This window comes from Oncorhynchus masou, unplaced genomic scaffold (genome assembly GCF_036934945.1).
Source record: "Oncorhynchus masou masou isolate Uvic2021 unplaced genomic scaffold, UVic_Omas_1.1 unplaced_scaffold_3820, whole genome shotgun sequence".
Taxonomy (NCBI): domain Eukaryota; kingdom Metazoa; phylum Chordata; class Actinopteri; order Salmoniformes; family Salmonidae; genus Oncorhynchus; species Oncorhynchus masou.
Genome location: NW_027010222.1, coordinates 17,543 through 34,188, shown reverse-complemented (window position 1 = coordinate 34,188; position 16,646 = coordinate 17,543). Strand labels below are relative to the sequence as shown.

The following is a 16,646-nucleotide window of genomic DNA, read 5'->3' as shown; positions in this document are numbered from 1 at the left end:
AATATAATAATAATAATAATAATAAATAATAATAATAATAATAATAATAATAATATATCCCATTTAGCAGACGCTTTTGTCCAAAGCGACTTACAAGTCGGCTGGGGCCACTACTTTTACATATGGGTGGCCCCAGCGGGAATCATACCACGACGCTTGGCGTTGCAAGCGCCATGCTCTACCGACTGAGCCACACAGGACCCATATCACTTAATCCGGCATAGCCAAAGACACGACACCTGCTATTGAGCATTTCTCCTTTGCCAAGATAATCCATTCCCCTGACTGGTGTGGCATATCAAGAAGCTGATTAAACAGCATGATCAACACAGTTGCACCTTGTGCTGGGACAATAAAAGGCCACTAAAATGTACAGTTGTCACAATGACACAGATGCCTCAAGTTGAGGGAGTGTGCAATTGGCATGCTGACTGGAGGAATATCCACCAAAGCTGTTGCCAGAGAACTGAATGTTCATTTTGCTACCATACGCCACCACCAATGTTGTTTTAGAGAATTTAGCAGTACGTTCAACAACCTCACAACTGTAGACCACGTGTAACCACACCAGTCCAGGACATCCACATCAGGCTTCACCTGCAGAATCGTCTGAAAACAGCCACCCGGACAGCTAATGAAAATGTGGGTTTGCACAACCGAAGACGTTCTTCACAAATTGTCAGAAACAGTGTCAGGGAAGTTTATCAGCGTGCTCATCGTTCTTTACTCGACTGCAGTTTGTCGTGGTGACTGACTTCAGTGGACAAATGCTCACCTTCGATGGCCACTGGCACGCTGGAGAAGTGTGTTCTTCAATGGATGAATCCCGGTTTCAACTGTACCAGGCAGATGGCAGAAAGCATGTAGGCGTTGTGTTGGAGATGGTTTGCTGATGTCCATGTGTAGACAGACAACCAACAGACGGACAACAAACACAATTTAATTTTAGCAATGGCAATTTGAATTCGCAGAATGCCGTGATGAGATCCTGAGGCCCATTGTCGTGCCAGTCATCCCGCCGTCATCACCTCATGTTACAGCACGATAATGCATGGCCCCATGTTGCAAGGATCTATACACAATTCCTGGAAGCTGAAAATGTCCCCGGTTCTTCCATGGCCTGCATACTCACCAGACATGTCACCCATTGAGCATGTTTGGGATGCTCTGGATCGACGTGTGCGACCAGCGTGTTCCAGATCCTGACAATATCCAGCTTAACTGTACAGCCATTGAAGAGGAGTGAGTGAACATTCCACAATCAACAGCCTGATCAACTCTGTCACGAAGGAGATGTGTCGTGCTGCATGAGGCACATGGTGGTCACACCAGATATTGACTGGCTTTCTGATCCACGCCCCCACCTTTTATTCTGGTATCTGTGACCAAAAATACATATCTGTATTCCCAGTCAACTGATATCCCAGTCAACTGATATCCACAAACCTCTACAGATGCACAATCGAGCATCCTGGCGGGCTGTATCACCGCCTGGTACGGCAACTGCTCCCGCCCACAAACGTAAGGCTCTCCAGAGGGTAGTGAGGTCTGCACAACATATCACCGGGGGGCAAACTACCTGCCCTCCAGGACACCTACACCACCCGATGTTACAGGAAGGCCATAAAGATCATCAAGGACAACAACCACCTGAGCCACTGCCTGTTCACCCCGCTATCATCCAGAGGCGAGGTCAGTACAGGTGCATCAAAGCTGGGACCGAGAGACTGAAAACAGCTTCTATCTCAAGGCCATCAGACTGTTAAACAGCCACCACTAACATTGAGTGGCTGCTGCAACACACTGACTCAACTCAGCCACTTCAATAATGGGAATTGATGGGAAAGGATGTAAAATATATCACATTAGCCACTTTAAACAATGCTACCTAATATAATGTTTACATACGTATACATATGAGATGAGTATGTAAACAACTCAACCCGGGTGCACCTGGCACCTACCTCAATACTCCGTTCAAAGGCACTTAAATATTTTGTCTCCAGGCTTAACAATCCTTCTTTAACCCGTCTCCTCTCCTTCATCTACACTGATTGGAAGTGGATTTAACAAGTGACATCAATAAGGGATCATAGCTTTCGCCTGGATTCACCTGGTCAGTCTATGACATGGAAAGAGCAGGTGTTCACAATGTTTTGTACACTCAGTTTATACACCTGGCGACATGGGTACGAATCCTCTCTCTCTCTCTCTCTGTATCTGTCTCCCCTATACATTCCGACTATCACTGTCCATAAAAAAACACTATAAATTACTACAAAAATATTTTAAATTTGCAACACTCTTCACAGTAAAACAATCAAATGACAAAAAAATAAAAGCAAACAATCAGTAAAGGAGATTTAATAAAAAGAACCAACCTTGCCACACACCACAGACGTAAGGTCTCTCTCCTGTGTGTGTTCTCTGGTGGGTCTTTAAAGCAGCCAGTATGGTGAAGCTCTTGTCACAGTCTGGACAGGGAAGGGTCTCTCTCCTGTTATTGGGCAGGAGGACACAAAACACACAACGTAATTGAACTTGATTGTCTGATGATTGAATATGCCTTTAAAAAAAAAAAAAAAGGTATACTAGAACGACCTTAAACAATTCAACCCCCAAAAAAAGTGGACAGAACTTGTGGCAAAAATATTTATTGACCAGATTGATTGAGAACCCGACTCTTGATGGAACTTTGAAAAATAAATTTAGGCTGAATACTTTCGAAAGGAACCAAAGTAAAAAACAAAATAAAAACCTGTGTGTGTGAGTGTGTGTCTCTTCAGCTCGGCTGGTGAGCAGAACCTCTTGGCGCAGGCCGGGTACGGAGCAGGGGGTACGGTCTCAGTCGGGTGTGGATGACCTGGTGTTTGTCTAAGCTAACAGTGGTGGATAAACGCTTCCCACACCTCGAGCAGGGGAACGGCCTCTGATGACCGCCTTTGGTCTTGTTGGGCTTAGTCCCTGGGTTTGCTGAGATCTGGGTGCTCCTCTCCTCTCCCTCCTCATCTTCCTCTCTGGATGCAGGGTCCTTGTCCGATGCCCCTCCACTGGCAGGGCCAGACCTGGGGTCGCTGTTATGGTGGGGGTTGTTCTTGTCAGGGGTGGCTCTAGGGCCATTGTCAGGGGTGGCCATTGTCAGGGGTGGCTCGAGGGCCATTGTCAGGGGTGGCTCGAGGCCCATTGTCAGGGGTGGCTCGAGGGCCATTGTCAGGGGTGGCTCGAGGGCCATTGTCAGGGTGGCTCGAGGGCCATTGTCAGGGGTGGCTCTAGGGCCATTGTCAGGGGTGGCTCGAGGGCCATTGTCAGGGGGTGGCTCGAGGGCCATTGTCACTCGAGGGCCATTGTCAGGGGTGGCTCTAGGGCCATTGTCAGGGCTGGAGTCATCAGAACTATGACTGGTAATGTCAGAAGTGGGGCTTGGGTTGTCATCTGAGGGAACAGAGAAATCTCAGGTCAGATAAGAAGCTTAGTAACACCATGGTAGCTCCTCTGTGGTGCTGTACCCACTAGTCTGTATAGGATATACTATGACTCCTCTGTGGTGCTGTACCCACTAGTCTGTATAGGATATACTATGACTCCTCTGTGATGCTGTATAGGATACACTATGACTCCTCTGTGGTGCTGTATAGGATATACTATGACTCCTCTGTGATGCTGTATAGACATACTATGACTCCTCTGTGATGCTGTATAGGATATACTATGACTCCTCTGTGATGCTGTATAGGATATACTATGACTCCTCTGTGATGCTGTACAGGATATACTATGACTCCTCTGTGATGCTGTATAGGATATACTATGTCCTCTGTGATGCTGTACAGGATATACTATGACTCCTCTGTGATGCTGTACCCACTAGTCTGTATAGGATATACTATGACTCCTCTGTGATGCTGTATAGGATATACTATGACTCCTCTGTGATGCTGTACCCACTAGTCTGTATAGGATATACTATGACTCCTCTGTGATGCTGTATAGGATATACTATGACTCCTCTGTGATGCTGTATAGGATATACTATGACTCCTCTGTGATGCTGTATAGTCTGTATATACTATGACTCCTCTGTGATGCTGTACCCACTAGTCTGTATAGGATATACTATGACTCCTCTGTGATGCTGTATAGGATATACTATGACTCCTCTGTGGTGCTGTACCCACTAGTCTGTATAGGATATACTATGAATCGTCTGTGATGCTGTATAGGATATACTATGACCTCTGTGATGCTGTACCCACTAGTCTGTATAGGATATACTATGACTCTCTGTGATGCTGTACCCACTAGTCTGTATAGGATATACTATGACTCCTCTGTGATGCTGTATAGGATATACTATGACTCTCTGTGATGCTGTACCCACTAGTCTGTATAGGATATACTATGACTCCTCTGTGATGCTGTATAGATATACTATGACTCCTCTGTGATGCTGTACCCACTAGTCTGTATAGGATATACTATGACTCCTCTGTGATGCTGTATAGGATATACTATGACTCCTCTGTGATGCTGTATAGGATATACTATGACTCCTCTGTGATGCTGTACAGGATATACTATGACTCCTCTGTGGTGCTGTACCCACTAGTCTGTATAGGATATACTATGAATCCTCTGTGATGCTGTATAGGATATACTATGACTCCTCTGTGATGCTGTACCCACTAGTCTGTATAGGATATACTATGACTCCTCTGTGATGCTGTACCCACTAGTCTGTATAGATATACTATGACTCCTCTGTGATGCTGTACCCACTAGTCTGTATAGGATATACTATGACTCCTCTGTGATGCTGTATAGGATATACTATGACTCCTCTGTGATGCTGTACCCACTAGTCTGTATAGGATATACTATGACTCCTCTGTGATGCTGTATAGGATGTACTATGACCCTCTGTGATGCTGTATAGGATGTACTATGACTCCTCTGTGATGCTGTATAGGATATACTATGACTCCTCTGTGATGCTGTATAGGATGTACTATGACTCCTCTGTGATGCTGTATAGATATACTATGGCTCCTCTGTGATGCTGTACCCACTAGTCTGTATAGGATATACTATGACTCCTCTGTGATGCTGTATAGGATATACTATGACTCCCCTGTGATGCTGTATAGGATATACTATAACTTCTCTGTGATGCTGTATACTATGACTCCTCTGTGATGCTGTATAGGATATACTATGACTCCCTGATGCTGTATAGGATATACTATAACCTCTGTGATGCTGTATACTATGACTCCTCTGTGATGCAGTATAGGATATACTATGACTCCTCTGTGATGCTGTACCCACTAGTTTGTATAGGATATACTATGACTCCTCTGTGATGCTGTATAGGATATACTATGACTCATCTGTGATGCTGTATAGGATATACTATGACTCTTCTGTGATGCTGTATAGGATATACTATGACTCCTCTGTGATGCTGTGCCAGATATACTATGACTCCTCTGTGATGCTGTATAGGATATACTATGACTCCTCTGTGATGCTGTATAGGATATACTATGACTCCTCTGTGATGCTGTATAGGGTATACTATGACTCCTCTGTGATGCTGTATAGGATATACTATGACTCCTCTGTGATGCTTTATAGGATATACTATGACTCCTCTGTGATGCTGTACCACTAGTCTGTATAGGATATACTATGACTCCTCTGTGATGTTGTATATAGGATATACTATGACTCCTCTGTGATGTTGTATAGATGTACTATGACTCCTCTGTGATGCTGTATAGGATATACTATGACTCCTCTGTGATGCTGTACTCACTAGTCTGTATAGGATAAACTATGGCTCCTCTGTGATGCTGTATAGGATGTACTATGACTCCTCTGTGATGCTGTACCCACTAGTCTGTATAGGATATACTATGGCTCCTCTGTGATGCTGTACAGGATATACTATGACTCCTCTGTGATGCTGTACCCACTAGTCTGTACAGGATATACTATGACTCCTCTGTGATGCTGTATAGGATATACTATGACTCCTCTGTGATGCTGTATAGGATATACTATGACTCCTCTGTGATGCTGTACTCACTAGTCTGTATAGGATATACTATGACTCCTCTGTGATGTTGTATAGGATATACTATGACTCCTCTGTGATGCTGTACCCACTAGTCTGTATAGGATATACTATGACTCCTCTGTGATGCTGTATAGGATATACTATGACTCCTCTGTGATGCTGTACTCACTAGTCTGTATAGGATAAACTATGGCTCCTCTGTGATGCTGTATAGGATGTACTATGACTCCTCTTGTGAAGCTGTATAGATATACTATGACTCCTCTGTGATGCTGTATAGTCTGTATAGGATATACTATGACTCCTCTGTGATGCTGTATAGGATATACTATGACTCCTCTGTGATGCTGTACCCACTAGTCTGTATAGGATATACTATGACTCCTCTGTGATGCTGTACCCACTAGTCTGTATAGGATATACTATGACTCCTCTGTGATGCTGTATAGGATATACTATGACTCCTCTGTGATGCTGTGACTGTCTGTATAGGATATACTATGACTCTCTGTGATGCTGTATAGGATATACTATGACTCATATGTGATGCTGTACCCACTAGTCAGTATAAGATATACTATGACTCCTCTGTGATGCTGTACTCACTAGTCTGTATAGGATATACTATGACTCCTCTGTGATGTTGTATGGATATACTATGACTCCTCTGTGATGCTGTATAGGATATACTATGACTCCTCTGTGATGCTGTATAGGATATAATATGACTCCTCTGTGATGCTGTATAGGATATACTATGACTCATATGTGATGCTGTACTCACTAGTCAGTATAAGATATACTATGACTCCTCTGTGATGCTGTACCACTAGTCTGTATAAGATATACTATGACTCCTCTGTGATGTTGTATAGGATATACTATGACTCCTCTGTGATGCTGTATAGGATATACTATGACTCCTCTGTGATGCTGTATAGGATATACTATGACTCCTCTGTGATGCTGTACTCACTAGTCTGTATAGGATATACTATGACTCCTCTGTGATGCTGTATAGGATATACTATGACTCATATGTGATGCTGTACTCACTAGTCAGTATAAGACATACTATGACTCCTCTGTGATGCTGTACTCACTAGTCTGTATAGGATATACTATGACTCCTCTGTGATGTTGTATAGGATATACTATGACTCCTCTGTGATGCTGTATAGGATATACTATGACTCCTCTGTGATGCTGTATAGGATATACTATGACTCCTCTGTGATGCTGTACTCACTAGTCTGTACAGGATATACTATGACTCCTCTGTGATGCTGTATAGGATATACTATGACTCCTCTGTGATGCTGTACCCACTAGTCTGTATAGGATATACTATGACTCCTCTGTGATGCTGTATAGGATACACTATGACTCCTCTGTGATGCTGTATAGGATATACTATGACTCCTCTGTGATGCTGTACCCACTAGTCTGTATAGGATATACTATGACTCCTCTGTGATGCTGTATAGGATATAATATGACTCCTCTGTGATGCTGTATAGGATATACTATGACTCCTCTGTGATGCTGTACCCACTAGTCTGTATAGGATATACTATGGCTCCTCTGTGATGCTGTACTCACTAGTCTGTATAGGATATACTATGACTCCTCTGTGATGCTGTATAGGATATACTATGACTCCTCTGTGATGCTGTATAGGATATACTATGACTCCTCTGTGATGCTGTATAGGATATACTATGGCTCCTCTGTGATGCTGTACCCACTAGTCTGTATAGGATATACTATGACTCCTCTGTGATGCTGTATAGGATATACTATGACTCCTCTGTGATGCTGTACCCACTAGTCTGTATAGGATATACTATGACTCCTCTGTGATGCTGTATAGGATATACTATGACTCCTCTGTGATGCTGTATAGGATATACTATGACTCCTCTGTGATGCTGTACAGGATATACTATGACTCCTCTGTGGTGCTGTACCCACTAGTCTGTATAGGATATACTATGAATCCTCTGTGATGCTGTATAGGATATACTATGACTCCTCTGTGATGCTGTACCCACTAGTCTGTATAGGATATACTATGACTCCTCTGTGATGCTGTACCCACTAGTCTGTATAGGATATACTATGACTCCTCTGTGATGCTGTATAGGATGTACTATGACTCCTCTGTGATGCTGTATAGGATATACTATGACTCCTCTGTGATGCTGTATAGGATGTACTATGACTCCTCTGTGATGGTGTATAGGATATACTATTACTTCTCTGTGATGCTGTATAGGATATACTATGACTCATCTGTGATGCTGTATAGGATATACTATGACTCCTCTGTGATGCTGTACCCACTAGTCTGTATAGGATATACTATGACTCCTCTGTGATGCTGTATAGGATATACTATGACTCCCCTGTGATGCTGTATAGGATATACTATAACTTCTCTGTGATGCTGTATACTATGACTCCTCTGTGATGCTGTATAGGATATACTATGACTCCCCTGTGATGCTGTATAGGATATACTATAACTTCTCTGTGATGCTGTATACTATGACTCCTCTGTGATGCTGTATAGGATATACTATGACTCCTCTGTGATGCAGTATAGGATATACTATGACTCCTCTGTGATGCTGTACCCACTAGTTTGTATAGATATACTATGACTCCTCTGTGATGCTGTATAGGATATACTATGACTCCTCTGTGATGCTGTATAGGATATACTATGACTCATCTGTGATGCTGTATAGGGTATACTATGACTCCTCTGTGATGCTGTATAGGATATACTATGACTCCTCTGTGATGCTGTATAGGATATACTATGACTCCTCTGTGATGCTGTATAGTCTGTATAGGATATACTATGACTCCTCTGTGATGTTGTATAGGATATACTATGACTCCTGTGATGTTGTATAGATGTACTATGACTCCTCTGTGATGCTGTATAGGATATACTATGACTCCTCTGTGATGCTGTACTATAGTCTGTATATAAACTATGACTCCTCTGTGATGCTGTATAGGATGTACTATGACTCCTCTGTGATGCTGTACCCACTAGTCTGTATAGGATATACTATGGCTCCTCTGTGATGCTGTACAGGATATACTATGACTCTCTGTGATGCTGTACCCACTAGTCTGTATAGGATATACTATGGCTCCTCTGTGATGCTGTACAGGATATACTATGACTCCTCTGTGATGCTGTACCCACTAGTCTGTATAGGATATACTATGACTCCTCTGTGATGCTGTATAGGATATACTATGACTCCTCTGTGATGCTGTATAGGATATACTATGACTCCTCTGTGATGCTGTACTCACTAGTCTGTATAGGATATACTATGACTCCTCTGTGATGTTGTATAGGATATACTATGACTCCTCTGTGATGCTGTACCCACTAGTCTGTATAGGATATACTATGACTCCTCTGTGATGCTGTATAGGATATACTATGACTCCTCTGTGATGCTGTACTCACTAGTCTGTATAGGATAAACTATGGCTCCTCTGTGATGCTGTATAGGATGTACTATGACTCCTCTGTGAAGCTGTATAGATATACTATGACTCCTCTGTGATGCTGTACCCACTAGTCTGTATAGGATATACTATGACTCCTCTGTGATGCTGTATAGATATACTATGACTCCTCTGTGATGCTGTACCCACTAGTCTGTATAGGATATACTATGACTCCTCTGTGATGCTGTACCCACTAGTCTGTATAGGATATACTATGACTCCTCTGTGATGCTGTATAGGATATACTATGACTCCTCTGTGATGCTGTACCCACTAGTCTGTATAGGATATACTATGACTCCTCTGTGATGCTGTATAGGATATACTATGACTCATATGTGATGCTGTACTCACTAGTCAGTATAAGATATACTATGACTCCTCTGTGATGCTGTACTCACTAGTCTGTATAGGATATACTATGACTCCTCTGTGATGTTGTATAGGATATACTATGACTCCTCTGTGATGCTGTATAGGATATACTATGACTCCTCTGTGATGCTGTATAGGATATAATATGACTCCTCTGTGATGCTGTATAGGATATACTATGACTCATATGTGATGCTGTACTCACTAGTCAGTATAAGATATACTATGACTCCTCTGTGATGCTGTACTCACTAGTCTGTATAAGATATACTATGACTCCTCTGTGATGTTGTATAGGATATACTATGACTCCTCTGTGATGCTGTATAGGATATACTATGACTCCTCTGTGATGCTGTATAGGATATACTATGACTCCTCTGTGATGCTGTACTCACTAGTCTGTATAGGATATACTATGACTCCTCTGTGATGCTGTATAGGATATACTATGACTCATATGTGATGCTGTACTCACTAGTCAGTATAAGACATACTATGACTCCTCTGTGATGCTGTACTCACTAGTCTGTATAGGATATACTATGACTCCTCTGTGATGTTGTATAGGATATACTATGACTCCTCTGTGATGCTGTATAGGATATACTATGACTCCTCTGTGATGCTGTATAGGATATACTATGACTCCTCTGTGATGCTGTACTCACTAGTCTGTACAGGATATACTATGACTCCTCTGTGATGCTGTATAGGATATACTATGACTCCTCTGTGATGCTGTACCCACTAGTCTGTATAGGATATACTATGACTCCTCTGTGATGCTGTATAGGATACACTATGACTCCTCTGTGATGCTGTATAGGATATACTATGACTCCTCTGTGATGCTGTACCCACTAGTCTGTATAGGATATACTATGACTCCTCTGTGATGCTGTATAGGATATAATATGACTCCTCTGTGATGCTGTATAGGATATACTATGACTCCTCTGTGATGCTGTACCCACTAGTCTGTATAGGATATACTATGGCTCCTCTGTGATGCTGTACTCACTAGTCTGTATAGGATATACTATGACTCCTCTGTGATGCTGTATAGGATATACTATGACTCCTCTGTGATGCTGTATAGGATATACTATGACTCCTCTGTGATGCTGTATAGGATATACTATGGCTCCTCTGTGATGCTGTACCCACTAGTCTGTATAGGATATACTATGACTCCTCTGTGATGCTGTATAGGATATACTATGACTCCTCTGTGATGCTGTACCCACTAGTCTGTATAGGATATACTATGACTCCTCTGTGATGCTGTATAGGATATACTATGACTCCTCTGTGATGCTGTATAGGATATACTATGACTCCTCTGTGATGCTGTACAGGATATACTATGACTCCTCTGTGGTGCTGTACCCACTAGTCTGTATAGGATATACTATGAATCCTCTGTGATGCTGTATAGGATATACTATGACTCCTCTGTGATGCTGTACCCACTAGTCTGTATAGGATATACTATGACTCCTCTGTGATGCTGTACCCACTAGTCTGTATAGGATATACTATGACTCCTCTGTGATGCTGTATAGGATGTACTATGACTCCTCTGTGATGCTGTATAGGATATACTATGACTCCTCTGTGATGCTGTATAGGATGTACTATGACTCCTCTGTGATGGTGTATAGGATATACTATTACTTCTCTGTGATGCTGTATAGGATATACTATGACTCATCTGTGATGCTGTATAGGATATACTATGACTCCTCTGTGATGCTGTACCCACTAGTCTGTATAGGATATACTATGACTCCTCTGTGATGCTGTATAGGATATACTATGACTCCCCTGTGATGCTGTATAGGATATACTATAACTTCTCTGTGATGCTGTATACTATGACTCCTCTGTGATGCTGTATAGGATATACTATGACTCCCCTGTGATGCTGTATAGGATATACTATAACTTCTCTGTGATGCTGTATACTATGACTCCTCTGTGATGCTGTATAGGATATACTATGACTCCTCTGTGATGCAGTATAGGATATACTATGACTCCTCTGTGATGCTGTACCCACTAGTTTGTATAGGATATACTATGACTCCTCTGTGATGCTGTATAGGATATACTATGACTCATCTGTGATGCTGTATAGGATATACTATGACTCTTCTGTGATGCTGTATAGGATATACTATGACTCCTCTGTGATGCTGTATAGGATATACTATGACTCCTCTGTGATGCTGTATAGGATATACTATGACTCCTCTGTGATGCTGTATAGGATATACTATGACTCCTCTGTGATGCTGTATAGGGTATACTATGACTCCTCTGTGATGCTGTATAGGATATACTATGACTCCTCTGTGATGCTTTATAGGATATACTATGACTCCTCTGTGATGCTGTATAGGATATACTATGACTCCTCTGTGATGCTGTACCCACTAGTCTGTATAGGATATACTATGGCTCCTCTGTGATGCTGTACAGGATATACTATGACTCCTCTGTGATGCTGTATAGGATATACTATGACTCCTCTGTGATGCTGTACTCACTAGTCTGTATAGGATATACTATGACTCCTCTGTGATGTTGTATAGGATATACTATGACTCCTCTGTGATGCTGTACCCACTAGTCTGTATAGGATATACTATGACTCCTCTGTGATGCTGTATAGGATATACTATGACTCCTCTGTGATGCTGTATAGGATATACTATGACTCCTCTGTGATGCTGTACTCACTAGTCTGTATAGGATATACTATGACTCCTCTGTGATGTTGTATAGGATATACTATGACTCCTCTGTGATGCTGTACCCACTAGTCTGTATAGGATATACTATGACTCCTCTGTGATGCTGTATAGGATATACTATGACTCCTCTGTGATGCTGTATAGGATATACTATGACTCCTCTGTGATGCTGTACTCACTAGTCTGTATAGGATATACTATGACTCCTCTGTGATGTTGTATAGGATATACTATGACTCCTCTGTGATGCTGTATAGGATATACTATGACTCCTCTGTGATGCTGTACTCACTAGTCTGTATAGGATATACTATGACTCCTCTGTGATGTTGTATAGGATATACTATGACTCCTCTGTGATGCTGTATAGGATATACTATGACTCCTCTGTGATGCTGTATAGGATATACTATGACTCCTCTGTGATGCTGTATAGGATATACTATGACTCCTCTGTGATGCTGTACTCACTAGTCTGTATAGGATATACTATGACTCCTCTGTGATGTTGTATAGGATATACTATGACTCCTCTGTGATGCTGTACCCACTAGTCTGTATAGGATATACTATGACTCCTCTGTGATGCTGTATAGGATATACTATGACTCCTCTGTGATGCTGTAGAGGATATACTATGACTCCTCTGTGATGCTGTATAGGATATACTATGACTCCTCTGTGATGCTGTAGAGGATATACTATGACTCCTCTGTGATGCTGTATAGGATATACTATGACTCCTCTGTGATGCTGTACCCACTAGTCTGTATAGGATATACTATGGCTCCTCTGTGATGCTGTACAGGATATACTATGACTCCTCTGTGATGCTGTACTCACTAGTCTGTATAGGATAAACTATGGCTCCTCTGTGATGCTGTATAGGATGTACTATGACTCCTCTGTGAAGCTGTATAGATATACTATGACTCCTCTGTGATGCTGTACCCACTAGTCTGTATAGGATATACTATGACTCCTCTGTGATGCTGTACCCACTAGTCTGTATAGGATATACTATGACTCCTCTGTGATGCTGTATAGGATATACTATGACTCCTCTGTGATGCTGTACCCACTAGTCTGTATAGGATATACTATGACTCCTCTGTGATGCTGTATAGGATATACTATGACTCCTCTGTGATGCTGTACCCACTAGTCTGTATAGGATATACTATGACTCCTCTGTGATGCTGTATAGGATATACTATGACTCATATGTGATGCTGTACTCACTAGTCAGTATAAGATATACTATGACTCCTCTGTGATGCTGTACTCACTAGTCTGTATAGGATATACTATGACTCCTCTGTGATGTTGTATAGGATATACTATGACTCCTCTGTGATGCTGTATAGGATATACTATGACTCCTCTGTGATGCTGTATAGGATATACTATGACTCCTCTGTGATGCTGTATAGGATATACTATGACTCATATGTGATGCTGTACTCACTAGTCAGTATAAGATATACTATGACTCCTCTGTGATGCTGTACTCACTAGTCTGTATAGGATATACTATGACTCCTCTGTGATGTTGTATAGGATATACTATGACTCCTCTGTGATGCTGTATAGGATATACTATGACTCCTCTGTGATGCTGTATAGGATATACTATGACTCCTCTGTGATGCTGTACTCACTAGTCTGTATAGGATATACTATGACTCCTCTGTGATGCTGTATAGGATATACTATGACTCATATGTGATGCTGTACTCACTAGTCAGTATAAGACATACTATGACTCCTCTGTGATGCTGTACTCACTAGTCTGTATAGGATATACTATGACTCCTCTGTGATGTTGTATAGGATATACTATGACTCCTCTGTGATGCTGTATAGGATATACTATGACTCCTCTGTGATGCTGTATAGGATATACTATGACTCCTCTGTGATGCTGTACTCACTAGTCTGTACAGGATATACTATGACTCCTCTGTGATGCTGTATAGGATATACTATGACTCCTCTGTGATGCTGTACCCACTAGTCTGTATAGGATATACTATGACTCCTCTGTGATGCTGTATAGGATATACTATGACTCCTCTGTGATGCTGTACTCACTAGTCTGTATAGGATATACTATGGCTTCTTCCTCTTCCTCCTTCTTGACGTTGAAGAACCCTGAAGGAAACACACAAGATTTAAATCACGGCAAGTTCTAAATAAACAAATCACAAAGAGAGAGAAGGCAAGAGCACCTGTACTTGGGTGAGCCACACCCCATATCTCTTCCTCCTCTTCTTCTGTTTTCACATGGGCAAAATTCAGGTACGTTGTTAGGGGTGTTGTTAGGGGCCCACAGTCCTCCTGCTTCACCCCCTCAGGGTCTGCGTTACTTGGTCCCCATGGATACCTTTGGGCCCAGGGGACCCTGGGAGTTTGGTCTCCTGAGAGAGAAGAAAACTGAAGTGGATTTGTCACTACAATTATTTCCAGACAAAGCATTTTTATGGTTACATGTAGCTTTCTTTAGTGTGCGTATATATATATATATATTATTTTTTTTACTTTAATATATATATTTACTTTAACTTTTTTTTCGAAGCACATGCCGACCAGGAACAGTTGTAATGAATATAGTTGTTCAGCGAAACTCAATTATTTGGTAGGTACCGACATATTTTTTAACATGATTAAGTTTGAAAAATGTGTGAACGGCAAGTTGAATGGCTGTTTCCTGGGCTTAAAGGATAATCGCAATATTCAACTGACTCCTTCGTAAACCCAGATTCTGGTTTATTCTACATCATGCCTGAACACGCATCTCTATACATATTCATTGATGGAAACTGCTAGCACCAACATGGTCGCTGCATATCACCAACATGGTCGCTGCATATCACCATTCTAGCTATTTCACTTCACTTCTAACGGGTAACGGGAAATATAATGGTGAAAGGTATCGATTAGACTGCTTCCACCGGGCAAGGAAACTGCTGCTTTGTTCAAAACCGCTGAACTGAGCACAAAATTAAAAAAACATACGCCCACCTTCGAAACATTATAAATGTTATATTTGAGTTTATTGTTATCTACTCACCACCACGTCCATTGTATATAGTAGTGCTCTTTAAAAAAGAAGAAGCTCAGAATATGAAACAAACTGGTTGTTGTTTTTCTTCCGGCTTCCGCCTCGGTGTCGTCAGACGTGACCATCTAGACGAGTAATCAACTACCGCTTGTGATTTATCGTTTACTTCGGTCTTTTTACTGTTAAGCTAGCAAGTTTATAGTTGGCTGATTGTAGCTTCTTGTCTTCCCGTTTGCTAATACAACTATTCAGCTATGAACTTCGCTTGTGTCTTACGTTCATCGGCCACGGGACTTCGTTGAACGGCGACTTTGGAAATCACCGTCATATTGTGTCCTGGGCAACATCGAAAGACTAGCAGGTTAACAGGTTTAGCTACCGTTAGCCATGGCCCTGTCCTGGTTGACATGACAACTTTCCCGACCTGCTGATGTTCCGTGTGTCATCCCTGTGATATTCCTGCCCGGTGGACCATCTTAAACAACACAGCATGGATGAGGTGAGAGGAAACTTGTCGGGGGAGAAACCGCTTTCTTTCAATATATATGAGTGTAAAGATTTCATGTAGCTAGCTTACTGGCTTGTCGCCGATGCCAACTAGTGTCTGCTGTCAGCTGAATCGTTGGTTGTAATAACAATGTCGTTTTTTTAGCTAATCATATAGTCACCCTTTTATGTGTCTAGCGTTAACTGTGTTGTTTCGCAATATGAACAAAAACAGCAACAACTTCTTGATTTGAGGATTTTTTTTAAACTTTAGTATCCGGCAGGAGACGATACAGCACAGCAGTGTAGTGACGTTCCTAACTCCGGGTCCAGCGTA

At 41.8% G+C, this 16,646-nt stretch overlaps 1 long non-coding RNA gene across 1 annotated transcript; it reads right to left on the bottom strand.

The window, feature by feature from the left end:
• Positions 1–3,345: 3,345 nt before the first annotated feature.
• Positions 3,346–15,927, bottom strand: LOC135534695 (uncharacterized). Its single transcript, XR_010454728.1, has 4 exons — positions 15,833–15,927; positions 14,991–15,179; positions 14,854–14,913; positions 3,346–3,432 (listed from the first exon to the last, which is right to left on the bottom strand). It is a non-coding gene; the product is annotated as an uncharacterized LOC135534695 (long non-coding RNA).
• Between the last annotated feature and the right edge of the window lie 719 nt (positions 15,928–16,646).